This window comes from Peromyscus maniculatus, chromosome 2, assembly GCF_049852395.1.
Source record: "Peromyscus maniculatus bairdii isolate BWxNUB_F1_BW_parent chromosome 2, HU_Pman_BW_mat_3.1, whole genome shotgun sequence".
Classification (NCBI taxonomy): Eukaryota; Metazoa; Chordata; class Mammalia; order Rodentia; family Cricetidae; genus Peromyscus; species Peromyscus maniculatus.
This window is the reverse complement of record NC_134853.1, coordinates 167,781,125-167,807,183: the sequence shown is the minus strand read 5'-3', so window position 1 is coordinate 167,807,183 and position 26,059 is coordinate 167,781,125. Positions and strand designations below refer to the sequence as shown.

The 26,059-nt window shown below is 49.3% G+C and overlaps 1 long non-coding RNA gene across 2 annotated transcripts in view; it reads right to left on the bottom strand.

Moving 5' to 3' along the window:
• Positions 1-2,644: 2,644 nt before the first annotated feature.
• LOC107401035 (uncharacterized) overlaps positions 2,645-26,059 on the bottom strand; it is a 32,218-nt gene continuing 8,803 nt past the window's right edge. Inside the window, exons 5-10 of one of the 2 annotated variants that reach the window (XR_013049485.1) lie at positions 17,787-18,096; positions 16,570-16,729; positions 11,756-11,891; positions 8,671-8,738; positions 5,471-5,644; positions 2,645-3,806 (exon numbers count right to left, since the gene is read on the bottom strand). This is a non-coding gene — a long non-coding RNA (uncharacterized LOC107401035). The remainder of the gene's footprint in view (positions 3,807-5,470; positions 5,645-8,670; positions 8,739-11,755; positions 11,892-16,569; positions 16,730-17,786; positions 18,097-26,059) is intronic. The other variant, XR_013049486.1, reaches the window with a different exon arrangement.

The following is a 26,059-nucleotide window of genomic DNA, read 5'->3' as shown; positions in this document are numbered from 1 at the left end:
ACATACATATAGTGTACATAAATACATGTGGGCAAAACCTCCATACACATAAATAAACTGCTTAAAATATATCTTTTTTATAATTTATTTTTATGTTGTGTTCATTGGTGTTTTGCCTGAGTGTATATCTGTGTGAAGGTGTCAGATCCCCCAGAACTGGAGTTACAGACAGTTGTGAGCTGCCATGTGGGTGCTGGGAACTGAACCTGGGTCCTCTGGAAGAACAGCCAGTGCTCTTAACCGCTGAGCCATCTCTCCAGCCCCTCTAAGAATATATCTTAAGTACGTAAATACAAATCTCCTCCTCTAGCACAACACCAGTGGCTAATATTTCTCCCACTGGCCCCACCTCAGAAGCTTCCACAGCCCCTAAATGCTCCACATTCAGAACAAAGCCCATAGCATACAGGCTTCTGGGGGAACAGTCCAGATTCAAACTACAGGCAATGTGATGGGTGACTAGCCCATGAGATCACCCGACAGCCTCCTCCTCTGAGTCTCCCCATTGCTCACAAGGATATGATGATCCTCATCACCATGGCCAGAGCGGGCACACACCCTCACACCCACATCCAGTCCTCCCGAAAGGGAGGGAGTAGGGCTTAGGGCAAGGCTCAGTGGATAAAGAACTTGCTGAGCAAGCTTGAGGACTAGACAGGAAGCCAGCACCCACCTAAATGCTGGGTGGGTACGGAGGCCCATCTGTAATCCCAACAATGCTCAGGAGGCAGAGACAGGGTCCCCAGGTGAGCTGCAGAGTTGGATTAGTCAAATCAGCAAGCTCTGGGCTCAAGTGAGAAACTGTACCTTTGATAGGTTGGGTGGAAAGTGGGAGGAAGACACACAGTCAGACACACACACACACACACACACACACACACACACACGGAGGGAGGGAGGGAGGGAGGGAGGGAGGGAGGGAGGGAGGAAGGGAGGGAGGGAGGAAGGGAGGAGGGAGCGAGGGAGGGGAAAGCCAAGGACCAGCAGCTTCTCTGACGTATGGAACCTGAGAGTTGACCATATCACTCCACTCAGCCCCATAGACCAGAGCTGAGAGCCAAGGCTGCCCCTGAGATGTTCTGAGAGAGGCTGGCTTTGCGTGGTCAGTATGTGGTGTAGCGGATCCAGAGTCTGCTTAAAGGGCAAAGGGATTTATTAAGGAAGGAAAACTCACAAAACAGAACAGAGGAGTTGTCGCAGGGTCCTGGAAAAGGTGAGGCATGATCTCACGCTGTTCTCCTGCACCTGAGACTGTCCCACATCCAAGTCCCAAAGGGGACGGAAGAGAGCAGCATAGTGCATCTCAGGTCTTAAGGGTAGGGTAGCTGAGTGGTCACCCCAGGGGCATGCTCTTCAAGGTCATAGGCAGGTAGAGCAGTTACTTGCTACATCTCCAGGGCTGTGCTTCAGGTCACAGAACAGGTATCCACTACCGTGTGGCCTGCCAAACACAGGCGGCTTCATTTCCAAAAGAAAGAAGGGAGGTGTCTGAGAAAAAAACCAACATCAGTGACCACCACAGACAAGAACCATGCTGGGATGTCACCAGTGTGGTCCAGAGTCAGAGGAAGCAACAGAGAAAGAAAGGAAAGACAGGACAGGAGGAGGTCATGGTCCAGGGAGACCTCCGGGTAGGAAGGCGCCCTGGACTCCCGCACAGATGGAGAACTTGGCTGGGGGGAGGAGGGAGAGAGGAAGAGTCTGCTGGACGCTGTTTCCTTCTCAAAACCAGAAGCAGCCTCTGCCATGACTGAGTAGGAAAGGGCTGAGGTGAAGTTTGGGAGAGGAAGATGGTTTGGAAACAGTCCTTGTTGCAGGGTGGATCAGAGCCCAAGGTGAGAATGAGTGCGGGTGAAGTTGGTGCCCATCGGGTTTGGTAGCCACCGTCATGGCAGCTGAAGACTTCAGCCAGCACTGGTCCAGGGTTTGGTTTGACTTGGTCTCATATCCCATGCTGGCTTTAAACTCCCCCACAGCCAATAAGACCTTAAACTTCTGACCTGCTTCCAATCCTGGGTTTTAGGATTCCAAACTTGCACCACCATGCCTAGTTTAAAGCTGAGAATCCCCAGCAGGGCTAGGAATGAAAGCCGGGCTTCTTACAGGCGAGGTAAGCACTCTATCGGCTGAGCCACATCCCAGCCACCGCGTAGATTTGAGAAACCCGACAGCTGAGCGCCTCCTTTCAAAGTCCACATAAGGGGGAAAAAAAAAAAAAGGAGGACACTTCCATAGGGATGACACACTGTTGTAACCTTTCTCCCAGAACCTAGCGTGGTAGGAAACGTCTGTGCTCTCCATGATAGATCTAGAGGACAGCACCAGGGAGCATTAGTTTTCCATGAAGTCACTTTGGGCTTTTTTATTACTTGACTTCATGGATGATCACATGTATTTAAAAATAAAATCAACATTGATCACTGTAGGGCAAACACAGAAATGTCTTGTTATGTTCAAAAAGATGTCACAAGACGAGCAGGAGCCAGCCTGACTGTGGAGGAGGGAAAGGCTGGCCCCCTGCTGTGGGAGCTCATGAAAGACACTGTCACCAGGCGTGGGTCATTAGGAACTGGCCAGCACCACGGGTGAAGAGTTTTATGGCCCGTAATAGTTTTCTGTAAATTAAAATTACTTGAGCCCTTGCTGGGTAATTTAGTTTTATCTGAGTTCATCCAGGAAAGTCTTATTCATATTAACTATGACACACACAAGTCCATGAGTAAGTGTCACCCAGAGACTTAAAGAGGCACTGTTGTCCTCCGAGTTCTGGGATGGCCGCCTGGGGTGGAGGGTGTCTAGAGGTTATCCATGTTGTTACCAGGTGAAGTTCATGGGGTGATGATGGCAGCCTGGAAGGCTCCCTCACTCTTCTCTCCTCCCAGAGTTCCTGATGTTGGTGACTCCATGTCCAACGAAGGCAAAGATTCCACTTGCCTTGAGTAGGCTTACTTATCCAATATGATGGTTCTAGATATGTGGTAGCTACAATCCAAGCGAGGACTTCCTCCCTTGACTAAATATCAACCAGGCCAAATTTCTGCAGTGTCCAGTGAAGGAGGAGGCTTTCACTGGATTTCATATGTACCCAAAGTCCAACCACATTCATGGGGATCCTGGGTAGCACGAGCATCCACCACCAACAAGAGAAAAAGGCTCAAGGCAGCCAAAATGCTGCCTTTCTGAAACACTGGAGAACAGAAGTCACCTGAGTGCTAGGGATGGAGCCAGGGTCTTGTATGTACCAGGAAAGCCCCCTACCCCGGGCTCTATCCCCTGCCTTTCACCGTGGGGGCCAGGCAAGAACCCTACCACTCCCAGCCCCTCACTGGAGGAGTATGGACAAGTACCCCACAGCTGAGACACACCCCAGCCCCTCACTGGAGTAGCCTAGACAAGAATCCCACAGCTGAGACACACCCCAGCCCCCAACTGGGGAAGTCTAGACAAGCACCCCACAGTAGAGTCACATCCTAGCCCCTCACTGTGGGGGGGCTAGGCAAGCACCCTACAACTGCATCACACCCTAGCCCCTTCCTGGGGTTGGGGAGCTAGGCAAACACCTTACAGCTGAGCTGGGCCCCCAGCTCTATCACAAGCAAGTCAAAGGCTTCTTCTCCATTTACACCAGTGGTAGATGGTGCCTGGAGAGACTCTTCGCTCCTGCCCTCTGCCTGTGTCCTCCTCCGGGTTCTTCGCTGGTAATGACTGCACAGTGCATGCACAGGAACCCAGATACTCAACACACTCTCACTGCGGTGTAGGACTGTGTACAGGGAGCAGAAGTGACCTCCACAGTGTCACTGTGGCTAAAATAACCAGAGAAAAGCCATGTTGTTGACGAGTAAAATGACCCCCTCGCCCCACCCTGGCCCTTCATTCCTTGGGGACAGTTGGGCAGATTGCCTCAAGTCTCCAAGGAGAGAATGGAAAATCTGCATCAGCAGGCTGTGAATCAAGCCGTCTGCTGGACATTATTTCACTGGCTGCATTAACTGTACAAATGACTCATGAAGATCATGACAGCGATGCAGCTGGAGAGGCCGTTTACCGCCCAAGAGCCCTGCTGCCCTTACAGAGGACCCAGGTTCGGTCCCCAGCACCCACAGTGGGCGACTCACAACCACCTGGAGCTCAGCTCCAGAGACACTGACGCCCTCATCTGGCTTCCATAGGTATCTGCATGCATGTGCTGCACATACAGATACAGATAGAGGTGCAAAAAGTAACTGGGCGTAGTGGAGGCAGGTGGATGTCTGTAACAAGACAGTTTGGTCTACATATCGAGTTCCAGGACAGCCAGGAATAAATATATATATGAAGATTATGATTTTATAACCTATAAATAAATATACATGGATAAATAACCTATAAAAAATATATAGGGCCAATGAGATGGCTCCGTTGTGGTTCTTGTCACCAAGACTGATAACCAGTTTATCCTTGGGACCCACACGGCGGCGGGAGAGAACCAACTCCTGCAAGCTGTCCTGGGCCACACATCCACACTGTGCACACCAAGGAAAGAAAGGTTAAAAAAATAAAATGCAATTCATATGTATGTATATATAACATGAGTTTTGATAATTTATCGCTCAGTATAGCTCAGATTCTCTACTCATCCAACTACTAGTTCTACAATTTAAAGACTTTGGCTGAATCACACTTTGAAGTCTCCATCATAGCCCAGCCCGGCCTCAGGCTCAGGACCCTCCTCAGCTTGCCAAGAGATGGTTTTTGCCTCTACACCCAGCAGCTGTTTTCACGTGTGGTTTTTGTTTTGTGTGTGTAACCATTGTGTGCATGGGTGTGGTGTGTGTGTCCGTGTCTGTGTGTCCGTGTCCGTGTGTCCGTGTCCATGTGTCCGTGTGTCCGTGTGTGTGTGTGTGTGTGTGTGTGTGTCCGTGTGTGTGTGTGTGTGTGTGTGTGTGTGTGTGTGTGTGTGTGTGCACCCTGTCACTCTTTACTCCTTTGAGGTGGGTCCCTCACTGAACCTGGAGAGAGGACTGTGGCCAGCAAGTCCAGAAGATCCCCATCTCCACCTCCCTCAACACTTGTTTTTGTAAACGGGGCACTGAGGATCTGGACTCAGGCTCTCCTGTTTATACGACAAGCACTCTCAACCCACTGAGCATCTCTCCAGCACCGTTTGTTTGTTTAAAAAAAAAAGGAAAATAACATACAAAATGTATTCCTCGCCCAAAGCAGGAGACTTCCATTCCTACTTACTATGGCTTTATCAGAATATATTCCTACTCACATGTCTCGGATCAAATAGTAGACACTGAGGACAGGGCCTTATTATGTAGCCCTGGCTGTCCTGGAACTCGCTCTGTAGACCAGGCTGGCCTAGAACTCACAGAGATCCACCTACCTCTGCCTCCTGAGCTCTGGGGTTAAAGACACGCGCCACGGTGCCTGGCCACGTGCACATTTTTATATCTGCTTCCACCTCCTATGCATGCACACTCACATCCACCATCTACCAAGTTGTGTGTTAGGATCACATCAGGACAGCAGTTCAGACAGGGCTGGCTTCCTCATAAACCAAATAACCCCAAACATCTACACATCCTCAGGGATGTGCTGTGGAGTCCCAGGCAGACATCTTGAATGGCTTTTGTCCTCTGACTGGTTTTGTTGTTCTCTGAAAAATGTAAATACTGTGTTATTATTTTTACATTTAATTTTCTAATTATTACTGGATTTACAATAGAATTTATATTTGGGGACTTTGTTAACTTTATGTTTTAATTTTAATAGCTTATCAATATGATTGGCTTTCTGCCCATCCAACCACAAGTCCCTTGGGTAACAATCTGTTTTCTGCCCTGACCCTTCATACATTTGGTTTTCCCTGGCCCTTCCTGCACTGGCTGGGACCCAGGATCTTTGCTGTTGGATAGGACTTTGGTAAAGGCATTTTATAACATTCCACCCCACCCCTGGTTTGCTCTAGGAGTCCATCACCCTGGGGATTTAGAAATAATTTTTCTCCATCTTATTTTTTTGAGACAGAGTCTCACTCACAGTGCAGCTCCAGCTGGCCTAGAACTCCCTATGTAGACCAGACCAGGCTGGTCTCAAACTCACAGAAATCCCTCCGCTTCCCGAGTGCTGGGATTAAAGGTGTGCACCACCATGCCCAGCTTCCTCCATCTTTTGAGATGATAATACGATTTTTATAGTTTTGATTATGTAGTCAGTTAGAATGATAATCGTGGTGGTTTATCTTCGCGGTGACTTTGGCTGGATTTGGGGTCATCTGAGAGGCACCACTGAGCATGTGTTTGAAAGTATCTCTGTCTGGCTTTTCACATGGATTCTGGGGTCTGACTTAGGTCCTCAAATTTACAAGGCAAGAACTTTCAGAATTGAGCCATCCTGCCAACCTCCCCTCTTTGATTTTAGCTTGAGTCTATCATATCCCAGGCTGGCTTCAAACTCACAACCCTCATGCCTACAGCTCCAGGTATTAAGATTACAAGTGCATTCTACATTGGTACAGCTGGCATCCCTCCTCTTGTTTATATATAAATTTCTAGGTTAATTTCAGTCTTTTCAGAGAGCATCCTGCTTACAGTTGGATCCTTCAGGCTTTAGGGCCCAGTGTTTGATCAGTGTGTGTTAGTGTTTGGGAAGGCTTGAGTGACCGTGAGCATCCTCACTAACAGCAGGAGCCAGAACTGCACAGCACTTAGGAGGTGACACAGGCTCTGGCCTTTGTCACCTTGAGTTAGATACACTTCTCCAAAGCACAAGCATCCAGGACCAACAACAGGGAGACTGGGCCCATCAAAATTAGAAACTCTCATACAACAGAGGACATTATCAGGAAAGCGAAGAGGCGGGGCTGGAGAGGTGGCTCCAAGGCTAAGAGCACGTCAGCTCCACAGAGGACCGCAGTTCAATTCCCTGCACCCATGTTGAGCAACTCACATCTGCCTGTAACTGCAGCTCCTAGGCTATCTAATGTCTCTGGCCTCTGAGGGCACCTACATTCACATGCACATACTTACACAAGTACATACACGTACTTAAAAATAATAAAAACAAATATTTAGTAAGTCTTGGTTCTACTATCACTATGATGAAACACCATGACCAAAAGCAGGTTGGGGAGGGAAGGGTTGATTCAGCTCACACTTCCACAGCACTGTTTATCACTGAAGGAAGTCAGGACAGGAACTCACACAGGGCAGGATCCTGGAGTCAAGGGCTGATGCAGAGGCCATGAAGGAGTACCACTTACTGGCTTGTTGTCCATGACTTGCTCAGCCTACTTTCTTATAGAACCCGGGACCACCAACCCAGGAATAGCATCACCCACACTGGGCTGGGCCCTCCCCCATCAATCACTGATTAAGAAAATGTCCCCCAGGCTTGCCTACAGCCCAGTCTTATGGAAGCATTTCCTTAATGTAGATCTCCTCCTCTCAGATGGCTTTACCTTGTGTCAAGTTGACATAAAACTTCCCAACACAACTGATTCCTTGTCAACGTGACATACAAACATCACTGTTAAACCACAACCTTTCCTTTCTCATTCATCCCCAAGATGACACAGTCATATAAAACATTTTACAAACTTAAAAAGTCCCACAGTCTTACAATTCAAATACTTTAAAATTTTAGTCTCTGCGGGTGGTGGTGGCGCACACCTTTAAACTCAGCACTTGGGAGGTAGAGGCAGGTAGATCACTGTGAGTTCAAGGCCAACCTGGTCTACAGGGTGAGTTCCAGGACAGCTAAGGCTACAAAGAGAAACCCTGTCTCAAAAAACTAAAACAAAACAAAACAAAAAAAGGAAAAACAAACAAAAATTAGTCTCTAGGGGCTGGAGAGATGGCTCAGTGGTTAAGAGCATTGACTGCTCTTCCAGAGGACCTGGGTTCAATTTCCAGCACCCACATTGCAGCTCACATCTGTCTGTAACCCCAATTCAAGGGCTTTGACACCCTCATATAGATGTACATGCAGGTAAAACACTAATGAACATAAAATAAAAATAAATTATAGCCAGGCAGTGGTAGCACACACCTTTAATCCCAGCACTCTGGAGGCAGAGGCAGGCAGATCTCTGTAAGTTCGGGGCCAGCCTGGTCTACAAAGCAAGTTCCAGGACAGCTAGGGCTACACAGAGAAACTCTTTCTCAAAAAACCAAAAAGAAGAAGAGGAGAAGGGGGAGGGGGAGGAAGAGGAAAACCAGGGCATAGTCACAATCTGAATAAAGCAAAACCAAACTCTAACTGTGTAAATAATTCAATATCCAATATCTGGGATTCACTTCAGGACTCCTCTCAAGGGCGTGGGTCACTTCTCCAGCTCTGCCCTCTGCAGCACACAGAGCTTGTCTTCCAGGCTCCAGCTGACTCCACTCCACCACTGCTGCTGTTCTCAGTGGTCATCCCACAGTACTGGCATCTCCATGCTGGGTCCCTTACTGAAATTGCGCTTCACCTTCACCAGCAGCCTCCCTGGACTCCCTTCAGGGGCTGCAGCCCTGCCACCCGGTGCCAAGCCTCAGCTGCTCTCCATGACCCCTTCACACCTTCCAAACCAGTACCACCTGGGTGACTCTTGCACTACCGAGTTCTGCTGCCAGCATGAGGGCCAACCCTGGAACACAGCTTCTGTGTGCTGACTCTGAGGAAACACTTCCCAGATTTTACCTCAACAATGCTGGTCTCTTCTTAATCACCACCAGTTTCTCAGCTCCAGCTGACCAGCATCCATTGTCCTGGTAAAGCAAAGGTTTAATTTCAGCAGTGCTGGCATCTTGTTAATCACGGTTGATTCTTCAGCTCCAGCTGACCAGAACCACAGACTCTTCACACAAAAGGCCTGGTAGAGGCTTCCCTCTGAAACTTCACAGGCCAGGCCTCCATCATCTGCACTGTTCTCAACATTCTTATTTTCCAAGTTCCTACAGAACATCCCACTGAGCTCTCAACACTCAGTGGCTCTTCTAGCCCAAAGTTCCAAAGTCCTTCCACAGTCCTCCCCAACACAGGATCAGGTCTGTCACAGCAATACCCCACTATGCTGGTACCAATTTGTCTTAGTTAGGGTTTCTATGGCTGTGATGAAACACCATGACCAAAGCAAGTTGGGGAGGAAAGGGTTTATTTGGCTTACACTTCCACAGCACTGTTCATCACTGAAGGAAGTCAGGACAGGAACTCACACAGAACAAGAACCTGGAGACAGGAGATGATGCAAAGGCCATGGGGGGTGGGGTATCACTTACTGGCTTGCTCCCTGTGGCTTGATCAACCTGGTTTCTTATAGAACCCAGGACCACCAGCCCAGGGATGGCACCACCCACAATGGGCTGAGCCCTCTCCCAACAATCACTAATTAAGGAAATGCCCTGACGTGGAACAATCTTTGTACACTGTAAATATGAATTACTCTTATTGGTTAATAAAGAGCTGGGCAGGAAGGGATTGGGTAGGAGAGCTAGACTAGGAGAATTCTGGGAAGAAAAAAGGTGGAGTCAGAAGGGTCACCAGCCAGACACAGAGAAAGCAGGATGTGTACAAAATGAGGTAACAAGCCATGAGCCATGTGGCAGCAGGTAAAGGAATGGAAATGGGTTAATTTAAATGAAAGAATGGCTAGTCAAAAACCTGAGCTATTGGCCGAGCATTTATAATTAATATTAAACCTCTGAGTGGTTACTTGGGAGTGGCTTGCAGGACAGAAACTTTTGCCAACAATGCCCTACAGGCTTTTTCTCTTTTCTTTTCTTTTTTCTTTCTTTCTTTCTTTCTTTTTTTTTTTTTGTTTTTGTTTTTTGTTTTTTGTTTTTTTGTTTTTTGAGACAGGGTTTCTCTGTGTAGCTCTGGCTATCCAGGAACTCTCTCTGTAGACCAGGCTGGCCTCGAACTCACAGAGATCCACCTGCCTCTGCCTCCCGAGTGCTGGGATTAAAGGCATGCGCCACCACCGCCTGGCTCTGGAGGCATTTTCTTAATTGAAGTTCCCTCCTCTCAGATGACTTTAGCTGTGTCAAGTTGACATAAAACTCTCCAACATAGTCTTTTGATACACGGAGAGTGAAGAGGTAATCCATTTACAGTAAGAAAAGATGCTACAAAGGACGTATCCGGTACGAACAGTCTGTGTTCCAGAACAAACAAGAGTGGGCTGAGAAGATGGTCCAGCGGGCAGAGCACTGGCCGCTCTTCTAAAGGGTTCAGTCCCCAGTACCCACAGGTGGCTCACAGCCATCCATAGCTCCAGTTCCAAGGGATCTGGTGCCCTCTTCTGACCTCCATGAGCTCCAGGCACAAGTGTCGTGCACATACATGCATTGAGGCAAAAATAAACACTCAGACACATAAATTAGTTACAAAAAGTTTTTTAAAAGACAAACAGTATTGGGGACATGGCTTGCTTTCTAGACCACTAGCCTGGCATGACAAAGCGCTGGGTTTGACCCAGCAGAGCACAAGCCAGCACTCAGGAGATGGAGTCAGAAGTTCAAGGTCATCCTCAGATACACAAATTCCAGGCTAGCCTTGGCTATGTGAGACTACCTCCGTAAAGACACACATCACAAAAGATGGTTGTGATCAAAACACATTGAATAAATATATGAAAACTTCAAAGAATAAATTTCAAATATTATTTTAAAAAGTGTTTGAGTAGCTACTTTCAAGTGGCTTTGAGTTCATTACAATAAAACTGATTTAAGTAAATAAACATAAACAAACATCTTACTAGCATGCAAATTTGCTTTCATATTTGATAAATGATGAAAATTAGATGTATGCAAAATTAAGAAATTATTGTTTTGCATTTGGTATCTTACTGTTCTGATTTTCTGAAAGGCAGGAAATGGGGGTAGATGACAGGTCAACATGCTTTTCAGCATTTACAATGCTTGACTCCTCTACCTACATACCCATCCATCCATCGTCTGTCTGTCTGTCTGTCTGTCTACCTACCTACCCTTCCACCCATCCATCCATCCACCAGTTCATCTTCCCATCCATCCATCCGTCCGTCCATCTGTCCATCCGTCTGTCTGTCTGTCTGTCTATTGAAACAGTTTCACTATGTAGTTCCGGTTCTCAATCTTTCCGCCCCAGCTTCTTACCACATGCAGCTTTAGCTCTGTGATTTTAACCTTTCTGGAAGCTCCTGTAATCTGATGGAAATCTCCTTCCCTGGAGCCTCTGTGTGTCCCCAGGTCTCTCCTGTCATCCCAGCTCAGCCTGTTCCCCTGTGTGACCCAGTCCCATCCACCCATCCGCCCACATAAGACTGTCAGTTTTGCCACTTGAAGTCTGGCTAGGTCCATTGGCAAGGCCTCTGTAACTGGAATTTTATAAACGTGTTGTGTTCATAACTTCCGACTTGCCATGGCTTCACCCTCCTCCACAGGTCAGGTGGAAGCTAGCAGTTTATGAAGCTTTCCCCTCTTGCAGCTGGAAAATTGGCAGCTGGGTGATTTAGAAGTGAGTCGGAAAGTCTGGGCCCAGCTGGCAGCGATGCCCTTCGGAGGGTGAGGAATGTTTACGAGTTTGTTTACGAAACGAAGAGAGCTGGGCTGTGTTCGCGGGGCTCTGGGCTAAAGACCCCTTCTGACCTTCTCACCTTCCAGCAAAGGGCAAGAGGGTCAGAGGAGGCTTGAATTCAGGGAGAAAGCAAAGCCAGGGGCAGGGTGACCCTGATTCCGCCCTGACACCACACCCCCCAAACAGAGTTCCCAGCATTATCCTTTCTAGAACGTTCTGAGATTAGCACCTCAGCATCCACAGGGAGTATGTCGACAGCTCAGGGCAGGCAGGAGGGCTCTGATTCGCGGTGCTCCACCCTGAGGTCAGAGGGGACTAGACCAGGCGCAGGAAACCAGGTCCTCGGTGCAGTGGACTTCTCGGAGCTGGAGAGCAAAAAACAGAGCTAAATCATGTCAGGGCCTGGTCACCAACTCAGCCTGTCAAGAGAGTGTCATTCTAGGCCACAGGAACACCAGAGTACACAAGCTGGCCCCTGAGTTTCCAGCACCCACGTTGGGCATTTCACAAACACCTGTAACTGCAGTCCTAAAAGATCCAATGCCCTCTGCAGGTCTCTCCAGGCTCCTGCACACAGATAGTCACATAAATCCATTCAGGCAAACATACATACTGTCTTAGCCACTGTTCTGTTGCTGTGAAGAGACACCACGACCAAGGCAACTCATAAACTAAAGCATTTAATCAGGGCTTGCTCACAGTTTTGGAAGTTTAGTCCATTATCATCACGGCAGGGAGCATGGCAGCTCACAGAGACACGTGGTGCTGGAGAAGTAGCTGAGAGTTCTACATCCTGATCCACGGGCAGCAGAGAGAGAGATCCTGAGTCTGGCACGGGCTTCTGAAACCTCAAAACCCACCCTCAGTGACATACTTCCTCCAACAAGGCCACCCCCACTCCACCGCCGCGATCCTTCCCAAACAGATCCACTGGTGACTAAGCATTCAAATATATGAGCCTATGGGGGTCATCCTCATTCAAATCACCACACATACAAATAAATAAATCCACATCAGAGATGGGAACGAGAGCTGACTGAAGACAGGGCCCCCGAATCTACTCTCTTTTGGAATCTTGAAGGACCCAGCAACCCACAACCTAGATGGCTCCAAGAATGACCGAAGACTCAGGATTACTGATGCCAACTAGGGATCCGTAAGGACACAGTGGAGGTTCGGGCATGTGAGGTCCCCTCCCCTCCCCTAAGGACACCTTGTCTTTGGTGTGTCCGCTCATTAGGACAGAACAGGCTGAGGCCACAGCCAACCTAAGGGGCTCAGTCACTCCCTTCAGCCCTGCCGTGGCTGGGGACTCTGCTCCCCCAGTGGCTGCTTCTGTCCTGCAGCTCCCACTGAGCCTTCTGATGGGACTCCGTGACCTATGAGTGACACTACAGCCAAAGCTGTTGGCTTTGACTAAAACACAGAAATAGATTGGGGAGCAGTCCCTAACAGCAATTTAAAACACGGCGTATGGCACACACGGTCTTCTATAACCACAGCATGAACTCCTGTTGTGTCTTTATTTCCCAAACACCTTGAATTGATGAAATTCTCACTATAGACAGCAGAGGGCTCTGAGGCCAGTGAAGCATTCCAGTTCCTCCATGACAAATAATTCTCAACACGGCTTGGTTGTACACCAGTGTGTGTGCTCAGGTGAGCATGCGCACGCGGAGTTGGGAAGTCAGCGTCAGGCATCTTCCCTAGTCAACGTCTGCCTTCTGTTTTGTTTTCCACAAGACAGAGTTTTTCTGTGGAGCCCCGGCTATCCTTGAACCGGCTCTGTAGAGCAGGCTGGCCTCGAACTCAGAGATCCGCCTGCTTCTGCCAGCTGAGTGCTGGGATTACAGGCGTGCGCCACCCCGCCCAGCTCAACTGCCACCTTCTAAAAATTACTGTTTTTATGTAAATGTGTGTGTGCTGAGCTTCTGGGAACCATGTTCGTGCAGTACCCACAGAAGCCAGAAGAGGGTCTTGGATTCCCTGGAAGTGTAGTTACAGAGGGTTGTCCGCTGCCCTGTGGTCTGGGATCCTAACCTCTGGAAGAGCAGCCAGTGCTCACAACTGCTGAGCCATCTCTCCAGCCCCTTCCACCTTATTTTTTGATACTGAATGGAAAATTGGCTAGACTGACTAGCCAGCAAGCCCCCGGATCTTCCTCTGCAGCACTGGGGTTGCAGACCTGTGCCAAGGAACACGGTGCTGGTTATCCAAACGCAAGCCCTCACCGTTGTGCCGCAGACGCTTCTGTCGCGGCTCACTCCAGCCCGGAACCTCCCCACATCCCCTCCCTAACCCACCTTTCCTGCTGGAGGGAGGAGCAGGCAGCAAGTAGTAACTTCTGCCCTGGCCCTTCCCAGGCAGCGCCATGTCAGTGGGAGCCGGAGCAGATCTGATCTTGCCTAGTTTGGGCCATGAAAGTCTCATAGCAGAAAATCCTGAGACAGAGAGGGTTCCCAGAGGCCACAAGAATTACTGAATGGCGAGATCTGAAGGAAAGGGGGAGTTTTGAACCACAGGAAAAGCAAGGAAGCCCTACCTCAAGGCATCTGAGCAAGGGTTTGAGGTTAATGGTGCATTGTAGGGAAGGAAATAAGGAAGGAATCTAGAAGATGTCGGGGAGCTACAGATAAAAGGCATGTTAAGTACATTCACTGTGTGTGTGTGTGTGTGTGTGTGTGTGTGTGTGTGTGTGTGTGTGTGTGTGTGTGTAACTCTCTCATGTCTGAAGTCACTGGGTTCCGGAGTTCCTATAGTTCTACTGGGATCCAGACACCTAGGATATTTGCTTTACCAACTCTGAGGGGCTGTTGACCACTTTCTGTAAAAGCAGGGCTCACAGAGTCAGTTATGAGGACCGGGCTGCCAGCAGTAGAGAGAGGAGCCCCTGGGAAGTTCCTGAAGTTTGGGGAGCCCATCATAGACTCACAGACATATTCCTGGTGGGGTGTCTGCTGGTGTGTGTCCAGCTACAGGGAACTGGGGCTGCTGAGTCCTTAGTCCCAACCTACGATGTCACAGATCAGAAGGTGTCAAGTGGGGCGGGCAGGAGGGACGAGACTCTGGTAGAGTACGTTCCTTCCCAGCAGGTCCTGCAGCAAAGAACCTAACTTCCCTTGAAAGTTCCTGTAATCCAGGTGAGTCCAATCTACTGAGCTTGTTGGGAGAGAGAGAGAGACAGAGACAGAGACAGAGAGACAGAGAAACAAAAATCTCTTTAAGAACAGCGTGGGAATACTAGGTGGCAGCGGCATACTCTTTAACCCCAGGACTTGGGAGGCAGAGGAAGGCTGATCTCAGTGAGTTCGAGGCCAGCCTACTCTACAAAATGAGTTCCAGGACAGCCAGAACTGTTACACAGAGAAACCCTGTCTAGGAAAAACAAAACAAAAAAGAACAGAGCGGGCTGTGTTGGGGCCACAGCGGAATTTAACCCAGCAGGAGACACTGTTTTGATCTGAGAGTGTGGAACTCCTGAGGGAGGCTTCCAGGAAGGAGAGAAAACAGCCCCATTCAAGTCGGGTAAGTAATGAGGGTCCGCCTGTTGGCGACCTGCATGCTGGGCCCCAGTGAAGCCCAGTGAAGGGGATAAATGTGTCCCAGAGGTGCAGCCACTGAAGGAGAAAACAAGGACATCATGGCGGGAGGGCCGAGTGGAGATTTGTGGCTGTGGGAGGGTCCTCACTCGCCCTGGCTAGTCAAGTTTAAAGGAAGGCTTTGCATTCAGACTCTGGCCGTGGAACAATGCTTCAGTGAGCTGCAGAGGCGGGCAGTGTGGATTCCGCCTCATTTCAGTTCAGAAAGAGCCTCAATGTTGGGGAATTAGGAGTCAGGAAGCAAGGTGTTGCACCATGAACATAGAAATAAAGCCAGGACTGGCCGAGAAATGCTTCATCTGTGGGGTCAGCTGCCAAGGGGGCCCCTGTTAGACAGGATCCTCCCAGGCTCCCCACGGCTCTTCAGAGGAGTCCCCGGAACCCCGGTTGTAAATCACAACCCTGTTATGCTTTGCATCACACGGGGTACTGTGTTATTTTAAAAGGCTGATTTCGAAGCCATTCAAGTTAATCTAGTCATAAAAAGTGCATATGCTCAGTTCAGAGCAGCCACCCCCAAAGGGCCCTGAAGAGCCTGAATTAAAAGGCTGGGGGATGGCTCAGTGGTTTGATGCACTCTGGGTAAAACCAAGGACCTGAGTTCAACTCTCTAGCACTGCCCCCCCCCCAAAAAAAAGCCTGTCATTGTGTTCCAGTTTCAGTAAGAGACCCTTCTCAAAAAATAAGATGGAAAGCAACTGGAAGTTGATATCGATGTCCCCCACACACACACACACAAACCCACACACAGGCATGAAAACACACTAATGCACCCACTCATGTGTGAGAAACCTTTATCCCAGACCACAGAAACACAGACTCTTCACTGGGACAACAAAGATACCCAGGCCATTGGAGGTGTCGGGCATGAATGGTTTCCTCAGAGCTCTGCTGATGACCTTGACCCCACGGCAGTGGTGCTGAGGTGTGTGTGGGCTTCACCGCCATGGTTGGCTGTGGGGCTAGGAGGCTCTTTGAAGCCACAGCCTCTGTAGGGGACAGGCCAGCCCCGGAGGAGCCTGTCTGTGAACTCCAACCCCCAGCTACCTGGACTCCACTTTCCCAAGGGCGACAGAGGGTGGCGTGACTTGCGCAGCCTCTTCCCGGATTCCGCGTACCCCTTAACTGTAAGTGTCCCAGTCCCCCACATCCTCAGAGTCACAGATCCCTACCCCTGCGGTCCAGGGATCAGGGACAGCGTGGGGGCAGGCCTGTGCTGTGGAATGCTCACCAACCACGGGACATGGAACATCCTTCCTCTGAGACCTGGAAGGGACCATCCCCCACCTCTAGGACCTGAACTCTCCTTAGAGGCCCTGCCCTGCTGCTGTCTGTCTGTACTGCTCTCTGTCTGTTCATCCATGGAGTTAGGATCCCCTCTAGTAAGTTGCTCATCCCAAAAGAAGTCCTCCTTAGTGGCTTCCCTGAATCCCAAAGCCCCAACCTGTCAGTGACAGCCACTGATGCCTTCTTGTGGGAGTGAATTCTTCCGTGGACAGCGGCTGTCCAGCAGCAGGGGGCGCTCACCAGATCTTGGATGGGCCTCCAGCACCACGGGCCAAAATAGCCTTCTGTTCTTAGTAAGTCACTCACTCTGGGGAATTCTGTTATAGGAACAACAACAACAACAAAAGATTATGAAAGATGAGAATAGGTGACCCGAGAGGTCGCCTGGCCCTGGCCAGCCACACAGTGCATGGGAAAATCAAATACAAGATCAAGGTTTCCGGCACAAAGAAACCCAGGGCATCTGAAGCAACCGTGGGTGGAATCGGACGTTGTCAATCAGTTCCTGTCAGCAACATGTCGGTAATATTTACCGAGAACTGAGTCTGCCAAGCACTGTAGAGTTGTTAGGGACAAAAGACAAGCAATACTGACAGGGACGCTGCTGTATGAGTAAGTCTGGATCCCACAGCACAGACAGACAAGCAAGCTCCGGGGAAGCAGATGAGGTTGTAGGAGGGGAGCCAAAATGTGCAGGACTCAAGTGCAAGCAGGGAAGGGTTGGGAGGAGGCGTGCAGGGGTGCACAGCCCACTCAGTCTCCACCCCTCTGAGCCTGAGTCAGAGTGGAACCTGTTGATGGTGGGGGCAGGAGGGGTGAGGGTGGCGGATGAGGGTAGGGTGAGGGTGTCAGGAAGACACGGAGACAGATAACTGGGGAATAAAGAGTTTATTAGTGGGGTTGGGGATTTAGCTCAGTGATAGAGTGCTTGCCTAGCAAGCGCAAGGCCCTGGGTTCGGTCCTCAGCTCTGGAAAAAAAAAAAAAAGGAAGGAAGAAAGGGGGCTGGAGAGATGGCTCAGAGGTTAAGAGCACTGGCTGCTCTTCCAGACGTCCTGAGTTCAATTCCCAGCAACCACATGGTGGCTCACAACCATCTATAATGAGATCTGGCGCCCTCTTCTGGCCTGCAGTCATACATGCTGTATACATAATAAGGAAATAAACCTTTTTTAAAGAAGAGTTTATTAGCCTTATTAATGCTATGGACAGACAGACAGAGGGGCCACAGGATGGCGGGGGGGCGGGGGGCGCGCTTATGTTTTTGGAGGCTTGAAGAAACTCAAAGCAGGAGCCTGCAACCAGGCTCTTGAATCCCAGGCTGGAGACAGGGAAGGGGAGGCGGAGCAAGTGAGGACAGCAAGATGCACACCCACCTTCAACGTTAACTCACTTCCCAGGAGAGACAGAGGTCCTGGGATGTCTGTTAGTCAGGGACTCACAATGTCCTGTAGGATGTAGGATGCTGCAGGTCTGTGACAGCACTGTGGGGGGCACCTCCTGGGCCCCGATGAAAGGAGGAAAAGCTTTGCTGATGTTTCTTCACCGAGGTCAGAACCCAGCTTCTTCGGGCTTCCAGTGTGTGCTGGTGCCAGCGGCTCTCCAGAATCTTCCAGGCTGGAGCACCTGGTTGGAACTGCGAGGCGTCCAGCCTCATGGGTTGAACAGCTACCGGGTTCTTGGCTTCTGTGGAGGGAGATGGCCACTGCTGGACTACCCACACTGCATTGCATAAGCCAGCCTAACAAGTCACCCGGTCTGCTAACTCAGGACCCAAGGTCACACACAAGCTAGGGATCTAGCCCAGAGGCAGAAGGCTTACTTGTCTGGCATGCACAAAGCCTGGGGTTCATTCCCCAGTATGGACCCCCAAAAGATGAGACCAGAACAAACCTGGGAGTTATGGTATAGGCCTGCAATCCTAGTACTCAAGAGGTGGAGGTAGGAAGATCAAAAGTTCAACACCACCCTGGGCTTCACAGTAAGACCCTGAATTTAAAAGAAAGGAAGGAAGAAAGGAAGGAAGGAAGGAAGGAAGGAAGGAAGGAAGGAAGAAAGAAAGAAAGAAAGAAAGAAAGAAAGAAAGAAAGAAAGAAAGAAAGAAAGAAAGAAAGAAAGAAAGAAAGAAATATTAGAAACAACAGTGCCAAGAAGAACTTTGAAATTAAGAGAAAACAGACAACTTCCTTAGGAAATACCCAGCAACTAAGTGTCACAAAAGAGAACAAGAAATTGAACATCACATTCTGTTTTAAATTTCATTTTTACTTACAAAAAACTTCAGGTCCAGGTGGCCACTGTTGAGTTCTGAATTTTTAGCAAAAGTATAAGGCCGGCCTTCCTTCCTTCCTTTCCTTCCTTCCTTTCTTCCTTCCTTTTCTTCCTTCCTTTCTCTCTCTCTCTCTCTCTCTCTCTCTCTCTCTCTCTCTCTCTCTCTCTCTCTCTCTCTCTCTCTCTCCTGAGGGTTGAGCCCTGTCCTCACATGAGACAAGTGCTCTGCCTCCGAACCACATACAATCCAAACCCTCATTTTACACTTTATTTTGAGACAGGGTCTCATTAAATTACCCAGCTGGTCTTGAACTCATGACTCTCCTGCCTCAGCATCCGTGAGTTATAATGCCAGTCTTACATAGAAGAAGGAAGGGAAGCACTCAGATTTTTTTTTGGCACCAGCATGACCATGAAAATAAAACTGGGCAGGATGTTTTTTTAAAAAGGAAAATTATACAGGTTGGAAGTGGATCAGTGGAGAGCATTTACCCAGCATGTGTGAGCCCTAGGTTAGATGCCCAGGGCAAAGAAAGACAGGGTGGGGGAGGAGAATTGAAGGCCAATAGATGAGAAATACTATCAAATCAAATCAATCAATAATAATCAGTCACAAGTTCCAGGACAGCCAGGGCTACACAGAGAAACCCTGTTTCGAAATGCCCCCCCCAAAAAAAATAAAATAAACAAATAAATAAATAATTGCAAAGTTTTTCATGGCAGTGGTGGTGCACACCTTTAATCCCAGCACTCAGGAGGCAGAGGCAGATGGATCTCTGTGAGTTTGAGGCCAGCCTGGTCTACAGAGTGAGATCCAGGACAGGCACCAAAGCTACACAGAGAAACCCTGTCTTGAAAAACAAACAAACAAAACAAAACAAAACAAAACAAAAATCCAGAGCTTTTGTGTTCTTTTTAATGTGTGTGTTTGTGGTGTCTCTGGAGAAGGGGGATATGAGGGAGGAGGAGATGTGTGTGTATGTGTGTGGTATATGTGGTGTGTGTGTGGTTTATGTGAGGGGGTGGTATGCGTGTTTGGGGTATATATGGGGGTATGTGTATACAGTATGTGTGTGAGTTGTGTGTGGTATATATATGTGTGGTGTGTGTGTGTGTGTATGTGTGTTGTGTGTGGTGTGTATGTGTGTGTATGTGTGTGGTGTGTATGTGTGTGTGTGTGGGGGGGGTGTTTGTACCCCTGTGTATGCCCCGTGCTGGTGCACTGCAGATACATATGAAGACCAGAAGTTGATATCAGAGTGGTTTTTCTTGATCAATTCTCACCTTTTAAAATAATTTTTAAATTGACTTATTTGTGTGTGTGCACATGCATGATGTTCGTGGGTGCACACATACCATGGCATGGGTAAGGAGGTCAGAGAGCAATTTGTGACATTAGTTCCTCACTTCTACCCTATGTAGGTTCTGGAGGGCTCACTCAGGTGACCCAGCTCATGTTACAAGCACCTTTACTGCTGACCTGTCTTGCCAGCTCAACCTTCCATTTTGAGACAGGGTCCCTATCAAGCCTGAGGCTGAGCAGCGTGACTGGCTGGCTGGCAGTGAGCCCCCAGGGATCAGGCTGTCTCTGGACTCCAGTGCTGGGATTACAGGCATGTGGGGATTTGAACTTAGGTCCCCTCACTTGTTCAGCAATCCCCCCCCCCTTTTTTTAAGATTTATTTATTTATTATGTATACAGTGTTCTGCCTGCATGTATCCCTTTAGGCCAGAAGAGGGAGCCAGATCTTATTACAGATGGTTGTGAGCCACCATGTGGTTGCTGGGAATTGAACTCAGGACCTCTGGAAGAACAGCCAGTGCTCTTAACCTCTGAGCCATCTCTCCAGCCCCCAACCCCCCCTATTTTATGTATGTATTATAGATATAGGATGACTCATTCTCAGACCTGAACAGTGGAGGACCAAGAACAGTCAGAGACACGCAAATGAGGTGGAAGGCCTTACTCCACTAGACATGAAGACCTCTCCAGAGCCATGCACAGGGGAATGGACGGTGACACGGACCCCAAACACGTAGGAACTTCACCTATGACAGAAATGACCCCTCAGTACCGTGAGGAGGAAAGATTCTCTCCACAAGTGACGCTCAGCCAAGTGGATGTGGGAGAGGGACATTGACCTCACACCAGGAACAAAAGCCCGTCCTAGTAAAGAGCACATCAAAGGGACACCAGCGTCGCTAGAAGATTACACAGGAGACATTCACAACCTGGAGGAGAGGGACGATTTCTTAACCAGGACCTCAGGACAGTGCCATAAGCAGCATCCACTGATTGTACTTCATGGCAATTACGACCTTGCACAGGACACTCGGACACTTGTAAATCACCAAGACAAACAGACGCCCAGAAGGAAGATGGACAGAAGCTTGGCCAGGCATCCTACAAAGGAGTACTGACATGGCCCTGAGGATGGGGTGCTCACACCCATTAGTCACCTGGAAATGTAAATCAGGACTTCGTCACCCGTCTGTGTCCATCTACCAAATGGGAAAGACAACACCAAACGGCAATGAGCGGGTGACTGGTTCTCGCTGCCTTCAGGGGTGCTGGTGAGTACACCCTTTGGGGAGACACGGAAGAAGGTATCTGTTCCCACCTGCAGCTTCTGAATGTGCACCGTGCAGGAATGCCCCACTGTTCACCCATGCAGGGTTACAATGGCCACAGCAGCAATGCATCCAGCGAGCCCGCAGAACAGATACAACCTGAGCAAACACTCCAAGGCATGCTCGTGGAATGGAATATATTTGGTATAGAAAATGAACTTGTGCAGTGTAGACATGGATAACCTAAATCCAAGCACTGGAACCCACCATGGTGGCCCACGTCTTTAATCCTAGCACTTGGGACACACAGGCAGGCTAGCCTGGTCTACATACTGAGTTTCAGGCCAACTAGAATGACATAGTGAGACCCTCTCTCTCAAAAAGTAAAAAAAAGTTATGAATTAAAAAAATTAATCACCTTCATGTGTTCATTTGGAGCATGTGCAACATGCAACCATGCGTAAGTGCCGCAGTGTGTGGAGGTCAGAGGACAAGATGGGGTCAGTTCCCTCCTTCCACCACGAGAGTTCTGGGCATCAAACTCAGGTCAGCAAGCCTGGCAGCCATCTCACGAGCCCCCAAAATCATGATTTCAGTCACTAAGATAAAAGATGAAGCAATTTGAATTTTGTGTGGTTTTTATTGGTTACATGCTTAGAGTTCCGCTTCATTGATTCGGAATTGTAGCCAACTGAACAAATCGATCAAGCCACCTGAATGCAGAGGGTCGCAGGGTGGTCTCTAACACTGATCAGGAGCCCGCTATGAACAGTCCACCTGCACCCAATAAGGCTCTCCCGAAGCCCAGGGACAGCCGTGTGCAGCCTGGTTAGGTGCTTCCATTCCTGGCCCCCCAGCTGGCCAGCACCATCAAGTCCCCAGTGGACACTGGCTTCGTTGACCCCTCCACACGCTGCCTCCCAGCCCCAGGTGCTCACAGACAATTCAATGCAGGAATAAAGGGCCCAGACAGACAGTGGTGGTGCATGCCTTTAATCCCAGCACTTGGGAGGCAGAGGCAGGTGGATCTCTGTGAGTTCAAGGCCAGCCTGATCTACAGCAGAGCAAGTTCCAGGGCAACACAGAGACACCTTGGGGGGGGGGGGGAATAAAAGACCCACACCAAGGACTGAATGAAGTATGTGGCTGCACTGTTGCTGCAGAAGGACATTTCTCCACATCTCACTATCCCAAGTTCAAACTCCATCCCTAACTGTTTGCAGCCTCTCCTACCCCAACTTTAAAGTCCATTAAAAAAAAGTTATGAAGAGGTGGTTCAATACTCTTCTTCTTGCAGAGGACCTCAGTTCCCAACATCCATGTAGGACAACTCATGACCACCTGTAAGCTCAGCTCTGGGGATCCAGCGCCCTCTTGTGGACTCTAAGGGTACCTGCACACACATGCACAAATCCATACATATACACATCACTTAAAAATAAAAACAAGGGCCTGGCAGTGGTGGTGCACACCTTTAATACCAGCACTTGGGAGGCAGAGACAGGCAGATCTCTGTGAGTTCGAGGCCAGCCTGGGCTACAGAGTGAGTTCCAGGAAAGGCACAAAGCTACACAGAGAAACCCTGTCTCGAAAAACCAAAAAAATAAAAAAATAAAAACAAGGGGTTAGAGATGACTCAGCAGTTAAGAGAACTTGTTGCTCTTGCAGAGGTAAACTCAGGATGAAGTCCCATCACACACATGGTCGCCTACAACCACCTGTAACTCCAGTTCAAGGAGATTCAATGTCATCTTCTGACCTTTATGGGCACCATGGAGGTCACATGGAGGCACACACTGTGCATACCTATGTGTACCTGCAATCAGATGATTTACATAAATGCATAAAGGAAGAAAATCTTTACACTTTTAAAATAAATAAACAAAAATAAAAACAAATATTTAAGAGCAAGCATGAGAGAGAATGTGATCTAAGAAAACCCCAAGCAGTTTCATGCTTTGCAGAAACGAGTGTGTTCATCATCCAAGGTGAGAACATGTTCGCCACTTGCAAGCCGAAGCTGCAGCCGTGACGGTGGGGCTCTGGCGCCACCTAGTGGACACTTGAAGTGTCTGTCCCTACCACCTGGTTCCTCTGGGTCTCTGGCTCTTGCTAATGCTTTGGGGAGTGGCAGCCACAGGGAGTGACGGGGCTCCTGTGAACTCAGGCTGTGTGTTGATGGACAGGAGCTCCTGGCTGCGTGTAGGTCTCTGTGAGCTCCACAGGCTGCTGGGATTGGCACTGCTAGCTTGGTCTCCTAGAGTGTCCCAGGTAGGCATCGTCTCTGGGTCCCTGGGTTTCTCTTCAACATGCCCTGTGACCTCTGTCCTGACTGACAGTCCTTTCCATTCTGAGGTGGGAGGAACCTTAACACTGTGCATAGGGCCATGGTTCCCTTGACAAATTCAACTCTGACCTCCAGTCCACACCTGTTGTGGAGACAAGAGTGATTTTATCCGCACAAAGAAACAAACATAAAAACAAACAACAAGAACAACATCTGGCTCTCATCTGGTCCTTGAAGGGGGAAAAAAAGGAAGGTTCTAGATCTGGAAGGTTAAAGAAGGGCAAAGGATTTTTTCTCAACAATGCCTAGGTGTTAAGCTCTTTCTCTTGCTGGAAACGGGGTACCCCCTTTCTCTTCTACACAATCTTCCCCACCTTTGTCTACTCGGGCACCTGTTACCACCCCTACCCCATTTCCACTCCTGGACAGAGGTCCCAGCCTCCCTGCAACTGAGTGTGTGACCATGTGGCCAGATCCAGGTCCTGGGTGTGAAAGGGGTCTCCAGCTTGTAGGAGGCTTGGCCCCACCCATTCTCCTCAGACTTCAGGGAGGTCCCCCAGGGCCAGGCAAAGCCCTTGAAATAAGCTTCTAGGCTGGGGCTACTGTAGCTCGTTGGTAGAGCGATTGCCTAACATTCATGAGGCCCTGGGTTCAATCCCCAGCACTTCACAAACCAGACATGATGACACACACCTGTAATCCCAGCACTTGGAAAGCAGAGGCAGGAAGATGAAGGATTAGAGGTCATCCTTAGTTACATAGTGAGTTCTAGGCCAGCCTGGCTACATGTGACTGTGTCTCAAACAAGTTTCCAAAGCTAGGCGTAATGGTAGACACCAAATCCCTAGCCTTAAGAGACAGGCAGGAGGATTGCCATGACTTTGAGGTTAGTCCGGGATATACAGTGATACCATGTTTCAAATAAGGTGGTACATGTCTTTAATCCTAACACTCTGGAGGCAGAGACAGACGGATCTCTGAGTTTGAGGCCAGCCTGGTCTACAGAGTGAGTTCCAGGGCAGCCAGTGCTACACAAAAACCCTGTCTTGGAAAACCAAAATAAATTATAAATATAAATATAAAAAAATGAAAAGAGAGGAGTGTGAAGAGATTGCTCAACAGGTAAGAGTCACCCGAGAAAGGGAACCTCAACTGAAGAACCACCTCCTTAGAAGGCCTGTGGGACATTTTCTTGACTGTGCTGATTGGCGTGGAGGGCTCAGCCCACTGCGGGTGGTACCATCCCTAGGCAGGTCCAGCTGGGATGTGTAAGAAAAGTAGTGAGCAAGTTGGGGGAAGGGTGGTCAATAAACAGTGTTTCCCCATGGTCTCTGCTTCAGTTCCTGCCTTGAGTTCCTGCCTGGCTTCCCTCCGTGATGGACTGTGCAACATGCAAGCTGAGTAAACTCCTCTCCGAGTTATATCTGGTCACGATGCCTCTCACAGCAGCAGAGACACCAACTGGGGCATGCTGTTATTCACCCTCCCCCCCCCCCCCCCGTCACCTCTACCCGCATAGCTGTAGCTGTTTTCTCTCATCTAGGTCATGCTTTGGTCCTGTCTGCCGTATTCACCTGTCCCCACGACCACCCCTGACCCTCACCAAGAGCTCTGTCTTAGGGTTTCTATTGCTGGGAAGAGACACCATGGCCACGGCAACTCTTATAAGGAAAACATTTCACTGGGTTTCGGAGGTTCAGTCCATTGTCATCATGGCGGGAAGCATGGCAGCATTCAGGCAGAGGTGGTGCTGGCTACATCTTGATCAGAAGGCAACAGGAAGTGGACTCAGTGTCACACTGAGGGAAGCTTGAACAAAAGAGACCTCAAAGCCTGCCCCCACAGTGACACCTCCTCCCACAAAGCCACACCTCCTAATAGTGCCACTCCCTTTGGGGGCCATTTCCTTTCCAACCACAAGCTTCATGATCTTTGCAGCACAGGATCGTAGCCAGCCTCTCCCTGCCCTTAGAAAGGGACAACAGGAGGTGCAGCTCAGGGATAGCGTCCAAGCCAGCATCTAAGAGACCCTAGCACTCAAAAAACAAAAAACAAAACAAAAACAAACAAACAAACAAAAAAACACATTACTTAAGCCAGCATGGTAGCATGAAACTGTATAATTAACGGCCAGCTTAAGCTGTGTAACAAGACCTCATGAAAAGAAAGAAAGGAGGGAGGGAGGGAGGGAGGGAGGGGAGAGGGAGGAAAGAGGAGAGTCCAGCTGCCACTTCAGCCCTTACTCCGGGTCCCCTTGGTCTCTGTGTGCAGCCTCTCTAGCTCTGTGCTCCCCAGACCCTGCCCTGCCCACAGATCTGCCTCCTGACCTCCTGTCGAGAACCTCTCAAACAGCACTTCTTCAAGAAGCCCTCAGCCCAAAGCCCCACTGTGTGCAAATCCCTCTGAACCAGCTCTGTCTGGATTATAGCAGCTGGGCTTCCCAGCCCCAGGGTCTCTGCACTTACTCTCCCTGCCTGTGCCTAGTGTGACCTGTGCCTAGTGTGACCTCTCTCCAGATGT